At 35.9% G+C, this 22,349-nt stretch overlaps 1 long non-coding RNA gene across 1 annotated transcript in view; it reads right to left on the reverse strand.

The window, feature by feature from the left end:
• LOC109263705 (uncharacterized) overlaps window positions 1–22,349 on the reverse strand; it is a 62,266-nt gene that overhangs the window by 11,855 nt on the left and 28,062 nt on the right. The window contains exon 2 of the long non-coding RNA XR_002078347.2: window positions 15,281–15,422. This is a non-coding gene — a long non-coding RNA (uncharacterized LOC109263705). The remainder of the gene's footprint in view (window positions 1–15,280; window positions 15,423–22,349) is intronic.

Genomic DNA, 22,349 nt, shown 5'->3' on the forward strand with positions numbered 1-22,349 from the left:
TTGTAAGATTTATAGGGTAAGTGGGCTTCTTTTTATTATCACTTTTGCTAGGTATCTGTCAAGTGAGTCTAATTCAGTAAAATAGATTGATACATTGGGAGAAATCTCTAGCCTCCATTCTGGGTTGGGGAAAAAAACAGGCAGACAATTTAGTCACCTTATACCACTCATATTATGATTTAATTGGTCTGAAATATTGTTTTAAAACTCCCTTGGCGAATGTAATATGCAGCCAGTCTTGAGAAAAATTGTACTCAACTAATGCCACAGGGTTCTGAAACCCTCCCTTAAAATCACTGGTAAAGTTGGAAGTATGTGTATATGGGCTTTTTTCTAGGAAGATGGTGTGCAATACTTAAAGTTTTTCCAGATCCCATAGTATCTACCTAACCAGAATTGCTGAGGTGGAGTCAAGAGATTTTCATTTTCAGTGAGTACATTAAGATGATTCCCATGTACTCTCAAAGTTTGGGAACCACTGGTTTATTGCCATTACCATATTATTGACATATTCTTGGATGATTCTGAGCCCCTCTTCCCAAAATGTTTAGGATCACAGCTCTAAAATCATGGGCTCTCTAAGCTGCTTTAAATGAGAACATGTAATGGCTCATTGAACTTGTGAGCAATTAATTTGGGAACAGTTGCAGTATTATAAATGTGATTACTTATTGCAAACCCAATTAATCCAGCCAGGAGGAATGTTAATTACAAAGGAGTATGGAAATTAGCATGAGTGCATGACTAAATGCCTAAATTCTGACCTATTATACTGTCTGTCTGGTAATTTAGTTTAAAAATACTTCCACAGGAAGTCTCATGTATATATGTGCATGTGGGCAATAAGGTAACATTAGTCCACACTCCAGGGCTGATTAGGAACCTTGGAAATACCCTAATTAGGAAAAGACAAGCTTTAGAGGTAGCTACTGCAGTATTTAAAAGAGCATTATTGAAATCTACATCAGGGGATATATTAGCATAAAAGATGTGGAAAATAAATTTTTATTGTTGAAATAATGGTCTTGAAGATAAATGACTAGCTAATAAATATTTAATATTAACAAAATTTGAGCTAAGCCTTGCTCTACTTGTAGCACACAATTTAATAGCAAGATTGACAAGAAAAGACATATAGTCCAATCGATCTCCAACCACTAGAGGCTACCTATATTTACCCAAAATTCTTGAATCACCAAATTGCTTATGAGGTCACAAAATAACTCCAAACAAACAAAAAAAAATTGCAAAACAAAACTATATTTAATTGATTTTAAAGAAGAAGTTACATACAATAACTGTATATCTCTTATGAGTAATGGAATATCAATCAAAACAAATCTAGACAGACTAGAAAGCAATTGAGAAGGCTTCCAAAGCTCCCAAGAAATAATCTCTCCTATTTTGGGAATAGCTAAGATACACTAGGTCTGTGCTTTTTTATGGCCTTTTCCCCTTTCATAACTGAAAAAGATAAAGGCAGAGCCTCAGCCAAACTGTGCCATTTGACTCCTCTTCTCTGAGAATTTAAAACTTGGAGTGAAGAATGACAGAGACTGGGAGCCACCGAAGTTGAGGCACGCTAATACAGCACTCTAGGGGGGGGCCATGAACTTCTGCTGATGAGGTCCTAGAATGGTAATAGGTGTTTTGCTTTGAATTATGAAATAATCCAGTATCCTTCCACTATCTTTTTGGCTTAAGTTAGAGAAAGTTGGTTTCTATTACATAAAACAAAAAAGTTTCAACGAGTACACCTAGTCAACAGGATATAGAGTGAATAGCAAAAACAGAGGAGTATAGGCCAATCTCAGAGTGAGTAGGTACTTAGAGTTAGTAGAAATAAGAACCAAAAATTTGAATGGCTGAAAAAAGTACCAGAGAAAGAATATGGTAAGGAAACAATTCTCCATGCGGCTTTGGTGTTTCTGCAAAATGCCTTGCAGGCAAAGATTCTGATAATGTTTGTTCTGGATAACCATTTCAAGGATGTTTGTATAGTGACAGGGACAGTCTTGAAAGAGAGAGATAGTGTCTCCTTCCAGAGCGCAGAACAGTTACTGTCCATTGTAATAAAGATAATGTTTCCCTACAGGGCAAATGTCTGGCTGGTTTGCTTGCAGCCCATTGTAAAATATTTGGGTTCCCTACACTTGGTGTTCCTCAGTTGTGACACATCCACCTGGGTTGCTCTGCATTGCCCCCATAGGACTTGGGGGCAAGGGAACCAGCAGTAAACACAAAGCTCCAGTTGCTTGCCTTGCTGTGAGTAATAATAAACTCCTTTGTCTCTGACCTAGATGTCACATGTCTTCTGCCAGCATCTATTAAACTGTGGCAGGCTAACATCTTAGCTTTAAAGCAGAGAAAATTTCAGCCCCTTCACAGTTCTTGACAAACATTTCAAAGAAGAATACATATCAGAATAGAGCTGCATCAGGTCTGTATTCCTGTCTTTTGAGTTGCCTAGCAACTAGTTGGTCACCATTGATCTGACAATCTGCAGTAATGAAAGACCACGCCATGTAGAAAAGTGTGATTGAACTATATGCTTCTAGATCGCAGAGATTGTCTGATTCGTCTCCGTGTCTCCTTCATCACCTAGCCCAATACCTAACATAGACTGCATGTTCGATGATATTATGTTGAACAAATTGTTAAATCAAAGAATTAACTATAAGGATGGCTCTACTGGGATATGTATGGAATTGTAACTAAGGTAGTTCTTAAATCTGTATCGTAAGTACTTTCGCTCAGAATCATTGTTTCTTCAAGTTCACTTAATTGTAAATAATAGAGATGTGTCCAGGAAGCTCATGGGACAGGGACATGCTTAGAGTGGGAAAGATAAACAGCTTTGCTGAAACTGGAGCTGGAATGTGACTCTCCATTTAAGGTGGCTTTAGAGATCTCAGGGGCAGGAATTGGTGACTCTGTTCTCTGCAACTCTACCACTAATCTGGTTCATTCATATTCTGCATGTTTGTCTTTTTAGATCCACTATTAATTGGCAGTTGTTGTTGTTGTTGTTGTTTTTGTTTTTTTTTTTTTTTTGTTTTGTTTTGTTTTGTTTTCCTATCCTAATTCCTTTGGAAGAGATTCTGGTGCAGTTCATAAATCCCTTGGCAGTCTATTAACTGATGACCTTTGAGTAGACATCCCATCAGCTGTGATCATTAAAGTCATGTGGTATAACACCTGGCCACCTAGGAGTCAGAAGCCATGGGTGGGGCAATTTTTCAAGGGGGTGAGGGCACCAAAGGCCATAAGCAACATCTCTATTGGGAGGTCTGCACCCTGTCTATCCTCCTACACTCTTCCTGTCACTCCTCCCTCCTGAAAAATGTGCACCTTATTTCATGTGGTTTCAGTACTTGTCTTTAGATAAGAACATAAAATACAAAAAGTTCTTAGACATTAATTTAAAAACAAAACACTTGCACAAAAAAAAAACAAAAAAAAAAAAAACAAAAACAAAAACCTTGGGTGTGGTGGGGGTGGGACTGGACAAAGAACATGAATTTTAGGAAAAACAAAACAAAACAAAATATCATTAAATATACAAAAAAAAAAAAGGTTCAACTTGTCTAGTAAAGAAACACAAAGTAAAATCTTAACCGGTGTATGGCGATGCTTCTTAAAAAAAAAAAAAAAAAAAAAGATAGTGTTTCAGCCAAAAGATCAGTCTCATTTACAGCTGGCATAGTATAAGTTGGTACAAAACATCTGGAGAGCAATTTATCAGTATGTATAAAAGCCTTAAAAATGTTTATACTTTTGACCACTTATTATTCGCACGTTGGAATGTATCTTAGGAAATGAATCCTTAAGTTTTCTAAAGACTTTTGAACAAGCACAGTTTGTATGAAGAGTTTCTCATAAAGCTGTGAGACTACTTTTTCTTCCACTGCTCAAGTGTGAACACATAACTGTCCTCTAGTGCAGCTGCCCAGAGCAACCTAGGCTTGGAGGGAGAGCTATGCCAGTATGAAAGACAAGCACATGAATCGCAGTTAGAAGTCTTCTAACTTTGAGAAATGCCGTGGCTATTTGCAGCATGAAGCTGACAGAAGGAAGCAGAACCGTGGAGCTCCCAAAAAAGCCACTGCAAATCCCCTCTTTGAACTGGCTCACACGACTAAGTGCCAATCTAACCCTCTGCACAGGAGGTGTCATCATAAGGAGCCACCAAGGAACACCAAAAGGTTGTATTAAAAATGCATGTTTTATTGCCTCCTCTTCCATTGAAGTCAATCCCCAGTTGGTTATTGTGAGAAATCACATTCTCCTGCCTCCTGTATCTTATCAGAATGAACGTGGTGGAAGTGCCTGAAGGGAAGACACTACAACAGCAGTAAGTACACGTGCAAAATAATAGCTGACAGTCGTATCATATCTCGGGCACAACAGTTGTCATAGCCTTATTTATAGCAAAAGATTGGAAATTAACCAAATGTCTAATAATAGTGGATTGGTTAAAGTAGATAGGGCACATCCATATGATAGATTGTGATGCAGTTATTAAGAATGTTCTCGAAGAGTACTTAGTGATATGGGGGGGAACTTAATAACTCTATACTAAAATAAACAAGTAGATTACAAGGAAGTTGCATCTCATGCAGCAGATAGGCTTTTCAATCATGATGAAAAAAATCTCATATAGTTAACATTGTCCTTGAAAATCTCCAGGTTGGATACCAAATACCATAATTTCATCATAGTTTTTCTTTTTAGTATTAGAATAGATAACTGTGTCTGTGAGCATCAGAGAAGTTGGCTTGAGGTTAGACTATGTTGTAGGAAAAATATATGTTTTTACCACTGGAGTCACAGTCACTGTAGCAAGATGCACATACTATAAGAGACATACAGGAATTGAGACACAGAGATTAAGGAAAGAGTCAATTCATATCACCCATCTCATGCTTATTCTGGGGAATACACTCATGAACACAATAAAGGGGAAATTTTTTAAAATCTATTTAATTGTTGTACACACACACACACGCAGAGTAAAGTTCACATAAGTTAAATGTGTGTAGCAATTATCTGTATAAATCATTATATACAAGTCCCAGTCTGTTTTAAAATTTTCATTTTAAACAGATATGCATACAAGATCCAGAAAGGGTATATGCAACAATTTAACAGCCATAATCTCTAGTGAGATTATGGGTATTGTTGGGATTCTTTCCTCTAATTTTTCTGTTTTTAAAACTTTTTTAAATGAACATTTTTGCTTTCATTATCAGAAAAAAATACTGATTGTTTTTAAATGGCACTCACAAAACAGATGATACCTTTCAAATACCTTTAAAACTAAGCCTTATTTTATTACAAATGCTTACAATGTGTAGTTTTTGGTATGCAATCTCTATACCAAAAGAACAAGTACTTGGTGAAACAAACTACTGGGAAACAGGACAGAAACATGAGAACACATGTATAATGCAGGAAGTCTGAATCAACAGAATTCTATTAGTCTACCTCTGTAAAGCAGTGTTCTTGGGGACTATCGAACAGGACATGGAAACAGCCTTCTTATTATATTGAACTGGACATTAAAATGTTCTTGTCAAAAGAAGAAAGAAGGTCCTCTCTAGACACGGATTATGTAAATACACATACAGAGTCTATAATAAATTATGTTAGGAGATGCCTTCTGAGTTGAGCTTCCATGAATTCCTACTCTTTATGCACTTGCCTAAAATTTCATTTAAAAAACCCTATTACAGCAATACTTTTCCTGCTTCATTCATAAAAAATGCATAGATGCATTCATGTAATAAAGGAAATTTCTCGCTGAAACACATATATCACTCTAGTAAGTCTGTTTTAGCGATTGGAAAAAATAAATGTCTCATATGAGAAGGATTTCAAAGACAGGTCAGTTAAAATAGTTCTTTGATTGTGTAAAATTACTAGTGGTTGATCCATTGTGTCAGATGTGAAATGAGATTAAACTGTAAGAGTCAGTTTTAAATTCTCAGCATTAAACTGAATTAATAAATTGAGCAAAGACATGGTTCAAGTAGGATTGAAAGGTTCTGCTAAAACCAGACTGTTTAGATCCATTAGCAACACAGCTACAAAGAAAGAATATCTTATCAGAAAGGAGTGTAGGCTGTGGAAAATTAATAGAGAGTGCTAGACCCAATCTTGGTGTAGAATTACATGGAAGGGATTAGGAAGTGAGGGGAAGGTAATTAAGTAGAAAGAACAGCCGGAAAGAACTGAAAAGCAAAAGATCAGATGGTCTGAGGTTGAGCCCCTCACCATCTGTTGGCAATCATCAAAATTTATTTGATCTTATTGTGTATTTACTTTGTAAAAGGGGGGAAAAAAACCCTCATTCTAATGAATGAATAGGTGGGATACAAGGTGAATGCCCATTATAACAGAGCTCATTATTACTGTGAGAAAATCATTGCCATTGCAACATAACAAATACAATTAATGCAATCTAATTGTTCCATTTCTGTCCCTGTCTCTGACATCAGCTTCATAAAAAGGTTCTTATGCTTTCGGAGCCTTTTGTGATTTAGTTGGAGGGCTTTGTCTATAATTTTACTGTCATTGTTTATTGCATGTCTATCTATACAATTTGCTCTTGTAAAATTTCTGAGTGACTGCATGTATCCATTAGCAAAGTAGGTCAACCAGCCACTTAGGTTTCCCCCTTCTAATAGGCATCATCAGCACCTGTGATTTCAATATCAGTTAACAGTGCTAACTATCCATCCAGTTATACAAAGAGGAAAACTCAATTCTTTCCTCTACTTTATCTCTGGCCCCATATTCACTTACCAGATCTTTCTGAAGGTTTTCCCTACATGTTTTCCCTTTCAAATATTTTGGTGCTTCCTCCCATCTTTTTCCCCTGTACTTCTCACTTTAGGCTTTGTGGTCTTTCACCTTAACTGCTACCTGCCTCTTTTCCTGTCCCTCTCACATCCATCTCCCATCACACAGAGAAAACACAAATCTGGCCTTTCAATCTCCTGTTAAAAGATTTCTGTTTCCACATCACTTACAGGATAAAGTCAAAGGCATCTGTGTGGTATATGAAACCCTTAACTGCAGTGTCCCCTGACAATTTCACCTCTCTAGCTCTTCTCTCCCATCTCACAGTTTATACCCTTCAGCAAAACCAGAGTAATTTATAAAGCAACTACTAATAAATAATTAAGCAATTTTTATTATAATCAACTCATGATATGCCTCAGGGATGAGTATTTTCATCCATTCTTTAGGACTGTGCCATGCATTACTATTTTAAAATTAGCTGCTTGGTTTTTAGAGTGCAAGCCTTACAAGTAAGGCAGAGCAGACTACACAGCCAGCTGTCACACAGGAGCATCTGTACAAGAGGTCTCAGCACAGCTAGGCAAGACTAGCAGATACATCATCATATCTCTGGACACATATTAGTATTGCCCACCAGTCAAGCAGTGTGCAGCTACACAGGAGAGCTGTATATTTTCCTTTATTAAAAAATGATTGAAACAGTGTCATTCTTTGTCTAGTATCATCTTTCACGTACCTAGCAACACACTTTTAACATGCCGGATATTTGAAAGCTTTATCAGAAAAGGCTGGCTGCCTCAAATCAAGGGTTTTATTTAATTTAGCTCTGAATTTGCTGGAGGAAAATAAATTGATGTCAGGTTTTTAATTTTAAAGTCACATTTGCATTGCAGATGGACTATTTAACAGTTCACATAATCAATAAAATTACTGCTGAAGCACAGGATGTGTTAATGAGAGACTCTAATATCTGAGTAAGTGGTTTCCTTCTGAAAAGTCAAATCATATTTGTTTGCTTGTTTAAATTTGTTAATCATAAGAAATGACCTTATTCTGATGGAAAAATAGCTAAATGTTTCCACAAGGTACTTGGCTCCTTGCACATGATAGGGATTAACATTATTTTGATAGGTAGAAATACTCTACCCCACTCTCCATACCCTAGAAAATAATGTGCAGATCCAAATTTATGGAACCCAATTTAAAGTGCTGATTCAATACTGTCCCAAATGCCAGTGAAGAAATATTTTGAAATGTCTTAAGTATTCTACATATCTACAAATGGGATGGAATGAAAGTTGGGCTAGTAAAAACTGACACCACACTTTTTAAACATTAAATTTTCTTTTTAGAAAGAGGAGAGTTGTTTCTGTCTTGTTTTTGAGCAGCAATTTTGTACTATATATTTTAACAACTTTATTGAAGTATAACCAACATAATAAACTGCATATATTTAAAATATGCAATTCAATGTATATATTTGACATACATGTACAGACTCTATTGTTTCTAGTTAAAAAGTCAGAAAAATAAATAAGAAAACTATCAACTATATTCATAGTACTATAATCACAGTTGAACTTTTAGAACTCTCACAAGTTTTTAAGTCTATTCATATATATGTATGAATAAAATAGATATATGCCTCTACTTCTATCACACTGTCAACAAACTGCATATACTCCTATACTTTTCCCTCTTTCAACCATTAAGTGTCCATGAATATTTTACATGTCTTTAACTATCGTCCTAAAGACGACTTTCAGTATATACAATGTACATTTTTATTTATCAGTAGTAAAATAATTACATAATGAATGATGAATAATTACCTATAACCATAGAAATATAAACAAATAGCCATACAAATATCACTATTAAATTCTAAAACAATTTTAATCTACATATATGAATTATAAATGCAGAAATGTATATATATACATATGATTTTTATCTTATTAAAATAGTAATCGAACTACATGTATTATTTTGTAATCCAATTAAATGAGTTTTAATGAGGATTTTATATATTTGAAATTTTTTGTTGCCAAAAGTTAAAAAATACAAATATGCATGAAAAAGGAAATTATCACCAATAACTCTAATAACATAAATAATCTCATTTAAACATTTGGAATAACGTTTTCCTGGAGAGATACAGATAAACTGCATTATTATTTAAACCCTATTTATAATCTAAATTTGATATGGGTATTTTTCCATGTTATTATATCTTTTTAAGAAATAATTTTAAATAGCAAAGTAGTTCTATAGTATGGAGTACTTTTGACAACATTGATATTTTTAAATCGTGGCCAATTTATAGCAAAATTTTTCATTTCAAAAAAACGTGCAATCCTTTGATTAGTAGTGAGGTTTAACTTTTTTTTTCAAGTGCTCACAGGCTTTTTTAAAAAAAAAATATTTATTTTGTCAGTTCTATATGCTATAAATATTTTCTCCCCAGGTTCTCATTTGCTTTACGGTAATACTCTTACACAGAAGTTTTCAATATTTTCCTTTATAATTTTTTCCATTGCATTTTTGATTAGCTTAAATATTCATTTATGTATTTTGAAATTTATTTCATTTTATGTTTTTAATTTTCACATGTGGAATTTATTTGGTAAATGATGTGAGGTAACCAAGCATCCTTGCACATGAAGTTGAAATGGCATCTTTATCACATAATAAATTCTTATGTATGCATTTGAATTTAAAATTTGTGCTAGCGGAGTGATGAAAGCCGCAGTTCAATCTCAGAGCTTTTGTTCCTTTTGTATCTGTTTAGTTAAATGTGGCATTGATTTAAGGTGGTGCTTTTTTTTTTTTTTTAACACTCCATAAAGTGCTGTTATTGAAGACTTACATTTCGATTTATATACACACATATTGCTATTTTCCCTCTTTGGATTTATATTTTCTTTTAAAGCAATATAAGCTTTCTGCAGAAAAAAAAATTAAGTAAATAAAAATGTAAAGAGGCAACAAAAATTAGTTTAATCCCTGTTAATCTTAGTATTCAACAGCAACCACTGATAGCACTCTTGGCATAATTAATTCCAAGATTTTTTTTTTTTTTCATTTCACCCCTTTGTAGGGGATACAAGAGATGTAAATAAAGGTTTCTAAATGGTTTTATAATGATGACTTTTTTATTCTTCCCATAAAGCTTTAAATTGTTTCATAATAATGAAATTCTTTATTCTTTTAATGGAGCTTGAAATATATTTTTTAAAGGACCTAAATATATGAATTCCTACTCTGAAAACAGAAAACGAATGTGTTTTCTTACACATGAAAATGAAAATTCTCTATTTCACCAGTGGGTGGCAATCTCAACATGTACCCAGCTGGGTGCTGTCATTGGATCCTGGTCATGCAAAGGGGAAAACTAACCTAAAATGTCTGACAAACGTTAACTCCAGCCGCTGTTGTTGCCCTTTAGTTGTCGTGATTTAAAAAAGAAAATGAGAAACCTGCAGAAATAATCACAAGTGAGAACATTACACAACATGGAACAAAATTACCTTGGCTTAATGTGGGCTCAGTGAAAATAAAAGCTATGTGTTAAAATATTATTCCTCATGTGCTCCCAAAGAACACAGTGTTTTAAATATTTCCAAAAAGGACTAAGAGTTTACATCAAACAAACATCCTACAATTACATGAATTACAAGACAAAAAGTAATGGAGAATACCATTGTGATGGGAAATCAGCAAATTTGAGTTACTAGCAAAACATTCAAGCACACAGCTGAGCCACCATTAGAGTTAAAGTCAGTCAGGATGGTAGAAAGCTTAGAAGGCAGGAGAACCCACATGGGGATGGACTTGCAAGTAACAGCCTGAAACTGCACTCAACAAAAATGAACATAAAATCAAAGTAATTGGTTTTTTAAGTGCAAAATTCAATGATCCCAAACATCGGATCATGAAACAAAGCAGTTCTCGGTACTTCCACTGATAGTTTGACCAACATATTTAGATATTTAGTCTCCAAACCAAATATAGTATAAACATGACAATTTTTTTTGTAGAAAAACCACACTCTTTTTTGCACTAATAATTTAAATAAACTATAAAGCACAATCACTTGAGAGAGAAAGAATCTTCAAGGTTTCAGGAAGTCTAAAATTGAGCGTAGGGTTAAGCTGCAAAGTTGTAGAGTTTGCCTTCAAACCAAGTACATGTTCTCAAAAAGATACAGCTTTGAACCCACTCTGTCCAACCCAGTTCTCTCTTACTGACCATGAATCCAAGCCCCTTGGCTAACTACAGTTTGTTAGTTCCAATTTCCCACCTGTTTCTACTCCATTGTTTTAGAACCCACTGAGCCTATGGGAGAAGAGCATGGTGAGAGTTTGACTCCAGATTCAGCAATGCTGAGGCCCCCCAGCAAACTGGTTAGATGCTCCCTCAGCAAAGACCAAGAGCCTCTAGGGAGCACTATTTGGCGGGGGCGGGGGGGGGGGCACAAGGCAAGGACAATAAAGCTGACTTAAAGCCATAGTAACTACAAGAGTAAGAGATGTTTGTTTGTTTGTTTGTTTGTTTGTTTGTTTAGAGAGCAAGAGAGAGCAGGGGAGGGGCAGAAAGAGAGAGAGAGAGAATCCCAAGCAGGCTTCGCACTGTCAGCACAGAGCCTGATGTGGGGCTCGAACTCATGAACCATGAGATCATGACCTGAGCCAAAATCAAGAGTTGGATGTTTAACCAACAGAGTCACTCAGACACCCCAAGAGTAAGAGCTTCTAAAGTGTGGTAACCCTTGATGGGAACTACCCCCAATCCTGCCTAAGGGATTTGAATTAAAAATTGACTACAAATAGAAATCTAAAAACTGCAAACCTCTCCAATAGCATCTAACACCAAAGAAACAGACATTCTCATCCCCTGCCTTGTCCAGTCCTTTCAACCATTTCTCGTATAATGTAAGGTTGCTAGACCCTCCTCTTCTTGCTTCTTGTTGCCAGAATCATTCTCAGAGTATCGATTCCCATAATTAAACCCAATATCCTAGCAATGAGGAATAAAGCAGGGCTTCTATAAACTGGACACTTTTTCTGCATTAATAGAACACAATATTCCTTTAGCTTTTTTAGTATTGACTTAGAGCTTTGAATAAATATTTATCAGAGGTCAGTTTAATGCACAGAGCACTAAAATAGGCAATCTGCTATCCTAAACACTATGTGAGCCATATTCAGCCCTCCAATAGGGATTAAAGTCACCTCAATAGATGGTGATAGATGAATGAATGCATGATCAAGTGCCAAAATGAGCACTGCAGATTCCAAGGGCTTTAGTAGTTCAGAGTCAAGGAGTAGTTACGGCAGACAGGACTTAACAGCTAACATTCATTGAGTGTTTATTTGGTGCCAGGCTCTGTCCCGTGTTCTCTCAGTAGCATGATCTCATTTAATCCTCACATCAACCCTGTGAGTTAGATACTATTATTATCTCCATTTCACAAGCAGGGAAACTGAGCCTTAGAGATGTTAAATAATTGATCCAAAAGTACACACTCATAATTGGGAAGATCTGGTTCTTGAACCTAGACAGCCTGACTCCATTCTGCTCTGCATTCTCCCTGCACAGCTGTGGTGCCATCAGTTTCTCAGTCATGCCCGAAAAATCAGAGGTGTCTCATTTAGCTTAGTTCATGGTGGCTGCTTTCTGATCTTCAGGGACTGACACTTCCAGGCTCCCTTTTTTATGTGAAACCAGGCAAACTGGACCTAATGAAACAGTCTGAAGCTTTGTCACATCCGAGTCCACTGCATTCATGAGGATCCAGCCCACGTTGGCAGGTTAGGGCTCTGTGAAAATGAGCAGCAGAACCATCAAAATAACCCATAATGGAAGATTTATGAAAAGAGCTAATATTATGATCTATTTTTGATTTGGGGATAGTAACATAGATAACTCAAAACTATGTACATCTTTTTCACTCAAATAACAAGCATGACAGAATGCATAATGTGTGCACAGTGCTGTGATAGATACTATGGGTATTCACTGCAGGGCTTGGGGAGATGATTATGGATCTTTAGAAGCAGATATACTTCTTAAGTTTTTTTCACTGGGACTTAAGTTTTTAATTCTAAGCACACAAGGCTATCATGACAGAGGTGAGTACGGAAAGTACTACATAATAACACCAAAGGGAAATACACTAAAAAGGAAAAAAGCCTTGCTCCAAAATTCATGGAGAATGTTTATATTAATTGAAAGCCAATAACTCTAGACCTATTATGATCATATTCACAGCCTCAGGAGGACAGTGATGTGAATAATGATAAAGTAGAAAGAATTCCTTCCACGATGATAAAATATTTGGTCTCTTTATACTGTTCTGAGGGGAGGGAGCAAAAAAAAATTTGTCAAGAAACATATGAATAGTCCCTATTAGACTAATGAAAAGTGAAAAGTGATTTTATGTTCTTTGTTAAACAACTTAAACATTTACCTAGGCAAGTACTATATTTCAGGAGCCAAATTCTGCCTCAAAGGGAACCAGCTGGCCATGAAATATAATCTGTAGTTGGATGGAGGATAAACAAAGTTTAGTTCTTCGTGCAGAACATGCAATGAAGATGGAAAGCACATTGCCCTGGGATTTGTCTGGAGCAGGTGTCAGCAGCCTCTGTGAGGCGGCTGCCAAGTCTCTATTTATTCACTCTCTCACGAACTGGAAGAGGGAAGAATTCTAGTATCTTTAGGTCACTCACACACACACACAACATGCCCAGAAGTGGATGCGCTTTGACGCAGGTAGGTTAAACCTATAGCAGAAACACTATGAAAAACACCTGGTCTGTGTCTGCTGCTCCACTGAAAATGTGGGAATAGGGTATCCAGCCCCCCAACCCCTCTGCAAAGAACCTCTCTTCCCACCATTCCAGTTAAAGCTCCTAGAGCTTCTTTAGAGTCCTCAAGAATTTCCTTTTATAACGCAAATACCCTTAAGACAGACTACATCTCACATCTATTACTGCAAAGCCTTAGTGAAGCTGAAAGACTGATAACACTCAAGCATAGTTATGATCTTATGATTCAAGAAGAGAACATTTCAGTTCCATATGTTTATCTGGTCCCATTGGTGTGGGCGTGAGGGGCAGAGTGACAGGGGAAGGCCAAGGGTATTGTTGGTTACAAAAGGGAATCGTTGCTTATTTTCTTGCTGTTCTGCTTATCTGTGTTAAGATCTCAGAGGAAGGTGTAGTAGATCAGCTTTGAGGCTAGAATACCACATTACAATCATATTTTCCATATATTTATGCTACTGAATGGGTCGGTAAACAACAATAATTGAGTTCTGACCAGAAGCAGCATACTGCATTTGGGATTTATGAGAACAGCAAACAATATAGTGTGGTTTACCCCTAGTTTGCCAGGAAACAATTTTTGCTACTATTTACCTACTTACCAGAGACAACAGGAGCAATGGAATTCGTTTTCTAGGGCATCGTGTTAAATAATAAGAGTCTTAAGTGCACTTGGATCAATTAAGGAAACATTTCCTTTTTCTGTTTTATTCCTATATATTTCTTTTCTTTTCTTTTCTTTTTAGATTGATCTTAAATAGTCTTTAATCTACCTATAAGAAGAGGAATGTTATGTAAGATTGATGATAGAGAACTAATTAGAGACCTTGAAAAATGCTCATAATTTGATAAAATTCTGTTATTAAATAGGAAATGACAGCCACCTTCAGACTCTACAATTAGAAGCTTTTATCCTATTCTCTCTGGCTTCCGTATCCACCCATATATCTAAGATATTTTGGTATTGGTCTTGACCACCTGATCTTCATCTCCTACTTCTTTGAGTAAATTGCACAGTTTCCTTGGCAAAGTAGTTACACACCTCTCAACAATCAATCGGTACATTTTGGGTAGCATACCACCATCCTGGCCCCTGGCCAATTAGAACAACAGATCCCCCAGGAGATTGGATGGGGATCACATTACCCAAGTTGGTCCCATTACAATGGTTCTCAGGATTTGTGTGGAAACCGCCAGAGAAGACACTGTCTCCCTTTTCCTATGGACTTGAATGTTAGAAAAGTTAGGTCTAGAGCTACCCAGATAATAAAGCCAGCCCAGGAGATAGAAGAATGCAGAGAAATGTCAAAACTAGGCTCTGATATCATTTGAGTCCTGCATCAAACCCCTAGATTCTCTGTTACATGAGCCAGTATGTTCTGTTTCTTAAGCTATTTGGAGTTAACCCTCCTTTCTCACACAATCAGAAGACACCTCTCTGAAAGAACAATTTGGTTGCTTCTTCTTACCCAATGAATATTATATCCTTTTTGTTTCTATTCTCTAATTCAGCATATTAGATATTTAACAAAAATACCATATTTCCTGGACTAAAGCATATTTTTTCACACTTTATGTCCAAAGAAACTTTGAGGAGCAAGTTGTGATATAGCTGGCATTGACTACACATTGACAAAACTTACTTAAGTAAAAGAAGAGCCTTGCTTCAAGTTGTGATCTGTTTTTGCACTGGGGTCACACATTATACAGCTGCACATTGACTTAAATTCAGATTCCAAATTTTCATTTAGAATGTTTTCAAAATTACTGCATTATGAAACAGCACTGAAATGAAACATTGTGATAGCAGAAGAAAAGATTACCTGGCAGAAGTCGGGCAATGCAATTAAAGGCAACAAAAATTGCCAAACTGTTTAATAAATCATCAAACTTTCAAGGCCAGGAGAGATTGGGGCACATGATACATGCTTATAGAGAACCATAGTCAGTTCCCCAATAGCTATCTCTCAAAAATCTTTGGCTGACTTTCAAGAGAGGTTATTTAACTTCTAGAAATTCTTAATTCAATTAAAGATAAAAAGAAAGTATGAGTTTAATCAAATAGGCAATGCTTACACAATCCCAGTCTTTTCCCATGTTATAGTATCAATGTATCAATCCTAAACATGTTAAAGAAGTTAGTCTCCTAGAAAGTGTGTTTTCCACAGGGTGCTACATATGACTGCCCATAGATAAGAATGATCCAGAAGAGCCTTTAGACTTCAAATATATAGATTCAATCTTTATGAAGCCAAAGATATAAAATTCCATTGTTTACTTAAATTTATTAACATACAGGTACTATTTCATTAACAGATTCTGGTTCTAAGATATAGACTTACATGCTGATATATCTACTTCACGCATAAAACCAGAGAATAGCAAAAAGAAGGAAGGAAAGAACAAAGGGAAAAGGAGGGAAGGAAGAAAGGGAGGGAGGGAAATGGGAGGGAGGGAGGAAGGAAAGCAAGGAAGGAAGGAAGGGGGGAAGGAAGAAAAATCTTAATGAGAAAGGAAACTCTTGGTGAATGTAAATCTATGAGATGTCATTGAAAGAAAGACTGACAGCCATAAGTTTAAGAGGCATTCAGGAATCCACTGTGTGGGAAGTCATCATAATTGGAAATCATTATAGGCAAAAATTCTTTGGGCCCTTTGTATCTGGAGCATGTCATAGTTACTGTGCTAAGCAGTTAAGACAGTCATCCTGAAAGAAAATACTGTCCTTGCTATAGCCACATTATGTTGTATCAGGAGAACTACATCATTCCCATTGAGAGACAATTTGGATACCATTGGGAGACTACCACAGCCTAGCATACGTGCAGGAGAATTCTGTCATGGAAGATAAATGTCTAAATAAAATGTATTTATCCCATAGCAACACCATGAAAGATTGCTAACAAACTCAGCCCCTCAGCTCACAAGAAAAATCTTATGCCTGAGGAATGAGTTAATAGAAACGTCTCTAAAGAATATTTCATACTGTAGGAGAAATAAAGCACATAATTTAATCAAGTACCTTAAAAGCAAGAACAAGTAGTTATGAAACAAGAATAATAGCAATAAAAAATCAGTTAAAGGTTTTTTTTTTAATATATTAAATTTATCGCCAAATTGGTTTCCATACAACACCCAGTGCTCACCCCAAAAGATGCCCTCTTGAATACCCATCACCTACCCTCCCCTCCCTCCCACCCCCCATCAACCCTCAGTTTGTTCTCAGTAGTTAAAGGTTTTTAAAATGAAAATATACTCATTAAAATATACAACTTAATGAATAGACTGAGTAACACTGGATCTACTGCAGAGTAAATTGGTAAACTGTAATATGTCACTGAGGATTTCTTCTAGAACATAAAACAAAGACAATGGGATGTAAACTGTGAAGGAAATTTTGAGAGACATGGCAGATAGATTCAGAAGTTCTAATGCCTGACTTAAAGAATTTCCATAAAAGGAGAGAAAAGACAAACAGGAATAGCAACGCTTTGAGAAATAGAGGCAAAGAATTTCTAAGAAATAAGTGATGAGATTCCTTTGTCAAAAAAGTTCACCAAGCATTAGCAGAAAAATAATTCAGTAAGAAAAAAATCCAAGTCTAGAAAGTTTGGAGTAAAATTTCAGGCCATGAAAGATAGGACGTAAACCCTTCTATTTCTCCTCTTTTTCCTCTACCTAATTGGTTTCCTTTTTCTTTGACTTCTCTTTCTTTGGAGGTGGCAGCCTGGTCAAAGGGACAGGAAGTAGTGGAGGGCCTGTTGCTGAAGAGGTAATAGACCAAGGGACCAGCAACGTATGCACGGAGGGGGCAGTGGAGACAGGGGTCAAGTACCCATAAGGACAGGGAAAGGGGAACGATGGAGTGATGATGGTGAAGCTAAAGACCAAAGATATGGCTCCTGTGGTCAGGAGATTAGCTACATACAGGAGGGTTGAGGGGAAGAGGTGAGTCACAAAAATGAAAAGGAGGAAAGCTAGAAAGAGGCCTGAGCTGTTAAACTGGAATTGGAGGTATCAGTATGAACTCATTTGTTTTAATATTTATATGGGTAGATATATAAACAGACATAGATATGCATGTATCATAATATATGTGTGTACATGTTTATATGCCACAGATATATTTTCTACCTTCTACTGAGAGGGTCTAGAAGCAATGACACTCTAGTAACTAACAATGAACATAAGTGAGTTCCCAAATCAAGCCAATTCAAATAAGTATCAACAATATCTGGATAACATAACATTTGCTAATATATACAAATATTTACATGTGTATCTATATATACTTGCACGTATACACATATACATAACACCAGAGTATGTATATATAGGTATGTGGGGGGGGGTTATATAAGTATAAGTAAGTATATATAAGTACATATATTCTAATATAAGTAAATTTACAATAAATAACCAAGTTCAACAAAGGAAGGTTCAACAAAATACAAAAAGAAAAAGAAAACCCTGGTATTATGCACACCATGTTCACTGCCCACATACAATGAAATCAGATATATAAACTAAGATAGCATAAAACAAAGTAAAAACACATAAAATAATAGCCAGTGAAACATTTATTTTTCTGGTTCTCAAAACTATCATTAAATGAATAGAGCATTTCATAATTGATGGTATCTTAAATTTGAGGAAATATGAGTCCAAATCTCTTATTCAAATTGCAAAATCCAGGAAGCTCCGAAAATCTAAAGCAATTTTATATTCATTTGGTAGCAAAATATAATCTGATCTGAAATCATTTAGTAGCAAAAGCTGATGTGAATTGACAAGAGGCTATTTAAAGACTTTATTCTACAGAGTATGATATTCTAGAGTATGGATATTCATATGTTGGTAGCAAAAAAATTAACATTTTTGAGTAAGCAGTGCTGACCCAGGCCCCTCTGGGAGAAATTACATAATAAATTCACATATAGTGTATGAATCTAAAAGTTTTTGAACTCTGAAACACACATCAGCCCTCAGGTGGTTTCTATTGGAATTGTAGATAAGTACAGTATTTCTTCTGCATTCTGAACCTAAGAAAAAAGGGTAACAAGGGAAGCTGTTCAGCTCAAATATCTATTTTTCCACCTTCTATAGCTTCCCAACCAAGTATTTTTCTGTGGCAAGACCACAATTTTATGGCTATTATAATATGCGAACTTAAATTGTTTAATTTTTTCTTTTTTTCTTTCATGCAGAGAATGATGGAATGCAAACATTTCCCTCGCTTAGAGGCAGGGTTTCAATATCAAGAAAAAGAACTAATATTTTGGTTCTTAATGATTCAATCTCTAAGAGTAATGAGCCATCAAAGTTTATCGTGGGGGAAAAAAAAAACCAGGAGAACTAAATTTGAGGAAAGGGAAAATGCCTGGAAGGGAAGCCTGAATAGAGAGGAAATGGGTTTTCCACCACCTTCCCCCCATCCCTGGCTAAAAGAAAGTTGGAAAGAGGTGAGTAAATGAAAGGGAGTACCAAAAGGAGGCCCAGGTGCCTCATAGCCCAAGAGAGAGCTTGCTGCCTGGGAAGAAATAAGTGGGTAGATCTAATTAAGGACTAATGCCAAGAGCACTATTCCAGTACCCAGAAAAGAATGGAAGGTGGGAGGCACCTGGGTGGCTCCGTTGGTTAAGCAGCTGACTTCAGCTCAGGTCATGATCTCACAGTTTGTGAGTTCAAGCCCCACTCAGGGTCTGTGCTGGCAGCCCAGAGCCTGGGGCCTGCCTCCGATTCTGTGTCTCCCTCTCTCTCTCTCTGCCCCTCCCCTGCTTGCTCTCTGTCTCTCTCTCTCTCTCTCTCTCTCTCTCTCAAAAATAATAAACATTAAAAAAAAATTAACAACAAAAAAGAATGGAAGGTGGGTAAGCAGGAACCCTGACTTGAGTGAGAATATCACTACTGTAGCTGATCCTCTCTTTAGCAATGATAAAGGACTTAATTAGAACCCATGCTTCACCTCTTCACTTACTGATTGTAAACAGGAATGTTGCCTTCTGGGTTACAGGCTTTTTTTTTTTTTTTTTTTTTTTTTTTTACCAATCCCTTACTGAACAACCTATTGAGGAAATCTCCCTCCTGATTGATTATGATACTTCAGGACTTCTCTAAGCCCAAGATAGAGATAAAATACTAGACAACTAGTGTAGTCGTAACAATAGGGAAATTACCCCTTGCATTTCTGCTAAAGGGGAAGGGGTACAGAAATAAATAAGACTTTATTCTATAAGTAGCCTAAGAGACTATCCTACATCTGAAGATTTGCAAACATATAATAACTCGTGCTCCTAGATATTTTAACATCCCTTTATTGGTAGTTGTTTTCAGAAAAGTGGGCAGTTTTAGTTACTGAACCAATCTACAGATTTTGAAATGAAAAGTACAGGAAATCATATTAAAAATAATTGCAGGGACAACTGGGTGGCTCAGTTGGTTAAGCATCTAACTCTTGATTTCAGCTCAGGTCATAATCTCTTGGTTCATGGGATCAAGCCCCATGTTGGGATCTGCATGGACAGCATGGAGCCTGCTTAGGATTCTCTCTCTCTCTCTCTCTCTCTCTCTCTCTCTCTCTCTCTCTCTCTCTCTGTCTCTCTCTCCCTCTCTCTCTCTCTCTCTGCCCCTGTCCTGCTTGCACTCTTTACCAAATAAATAAATGAATAAATAAACTTAAAAAAACTATAATGAGATATCACATCACACCTATCTGAATAGCTAAAATCAAAACCATAAGAAACAAGTGTTGTTAAGGATGTGGGGAAAAAAGGAATCCTCTTGACTGTTGGTGGGAATGCAAACTGGTGTGACCACTGTGCAAAACAGTATGGAGTTTCCTCAAACATTTAAAAATAGAACTATCCTATGATCCAGTAATTGCACTACTGGGTATTTACCCCCAAAATACAAGAACACTAATTCAAAGGGATACATACACCCCTATATTTATAGCAGTATTATTTGCAATAGCCAAATTATGGAAGCACCCAAGTGTCCACTGACATATGACCAGAAAAGAAGAGGTAGAATGTTATTCAGACATAAAAAAAAAAAAAAAAAAAAAAAGAATGAGATCTTGCCATTTGCAATGACATGGATGGAGCTAGAGAGTATAATTCTAAGTGAAATAAGTCAGAGAAAGACAAATACCATATAATTCCACTCATGTGAAATTTAGGAAATAAAACAAACAAGAAAAGGCAAAAGAGAGAGAGAGGGAAACAGACTTAACTATAGAGAACAAACTGATAGTTACCAGTGGGGAGGTGGGAGGGAGAATGGGTGAAATAGGTGATGGTGATCAAGAAATGCATCATCATGAACACAGGGTGATGTATGGAATTGCTGACTCACTATATTGTACGCCCAAAACTAATATAACACTGTATACTATATACTATACTGGAACTAAAACAAAAAATAGAAAATTAATAAAGAGTTTCCATAAATGAACAAGCTCAAGGAAGCATTATGTTAGAGGATAATTTTCCAAAGAAGACAAAATCACGACCGTCATACAAATACAAAATTAACATATATCAAAGGTGTTCTTTAACCCATTAATTAAATGAGAGACCCATTACAATAGGTTCAAAAAGAGACCTCAAGGGAGACACATTCATGAATCTGTAATATTGACATGAATTTGCAAGACTGCCTTTTCCATAGGAGGAAAAATATTTTCCCTCTAGGGTATAAAATTTCTGTGTATGTCTACAGACAAGAATTATTTGCAGTGTTACCCATTTTGTACAACTTAACTTTACTCTGTACAAAGTTGTAAAACAGCTTAGTTAGAGACAAGGTTGTATGTTCCTATAGGTTCAGATAGGAATCCCCAAAGGCTCTGAATATATAGACAGTAGTCTTCTCTGCTTATTCCGAAGTCTTAAATTTCCCCTTATAAATATTAGTTGAATATAATTTTTAAACTATCACAGCTATTTCTGCAATTCTATAAGTCAAGCTGAAGATTCTGTTTTAAAGGAAATGTTCATCATTCATGTAGATTATAATAAAATGTCAAGGCTTTTGATAATTGTCAGAGTATCAATGACAGTGAGTAGGCAGAAATGATTAGTTCCTGTTCTGATACTTACTAGATACACTTACAGTTTGCAAAAACTTAGGCAAGGATAAAGGGAGAGAAAAATATTTTGTCAATCATTACTTTAAAAATAATGTTCAGTAGAAGAAACATCTTGATAGTCATCAACAGCAATGTCAATAAATGTTTTTATATGTGCTGTAATATTTCTGGGTAAAACAGAGATCAATAGAAGGATTTTGTTAATTCTCAAGAAAGGTTATTGAGAGAAAATGTAGCAAGTAGTTCAAACTTTATTGGAAACATTATAAAGAGACCTGGTTCATCCAAATTGTAATTCCTGAAATACTTTTAACATCCTAAGACAAACAAAAATATAGCGAATTTAATGCTAATGGTTACCAACATACTAACTGTAGATCAACACATTGATATAATGTTTTTCTTGAATATATTGCACATCACATATGCTGAAGTCCCTTATGTATAGCAGAAAGAAAACCAGCCTGCTTTTACAATTTTAAATTATCATATCTTTGTATAAATGTTCTAGCATTCAAGTTCATGAGGACTCTCTTTGGGATTTATTTGGTGCCAAGTCTTTTGGTCACAAATAAAACCCTAAATTAAAACACCAGGAAAATATCTTTCTTAAAAATATC

Source organism: Panthera pardus, unplaced genomic scaffold, assembly GCF_024362965.1.
Source record: "Panthera pardus isolate Hobbes unplaced genomic scaffold, ASM2436296v1 HiC_scaffold_8, whole genome shotgun sequence".
In the NCBI taxonomy this organism is placed as follows: Eukaryota; Metazoa; Chordata; class Mammalia; order Carnivora; family Felidae; genus Panthera; species Panthera pardus.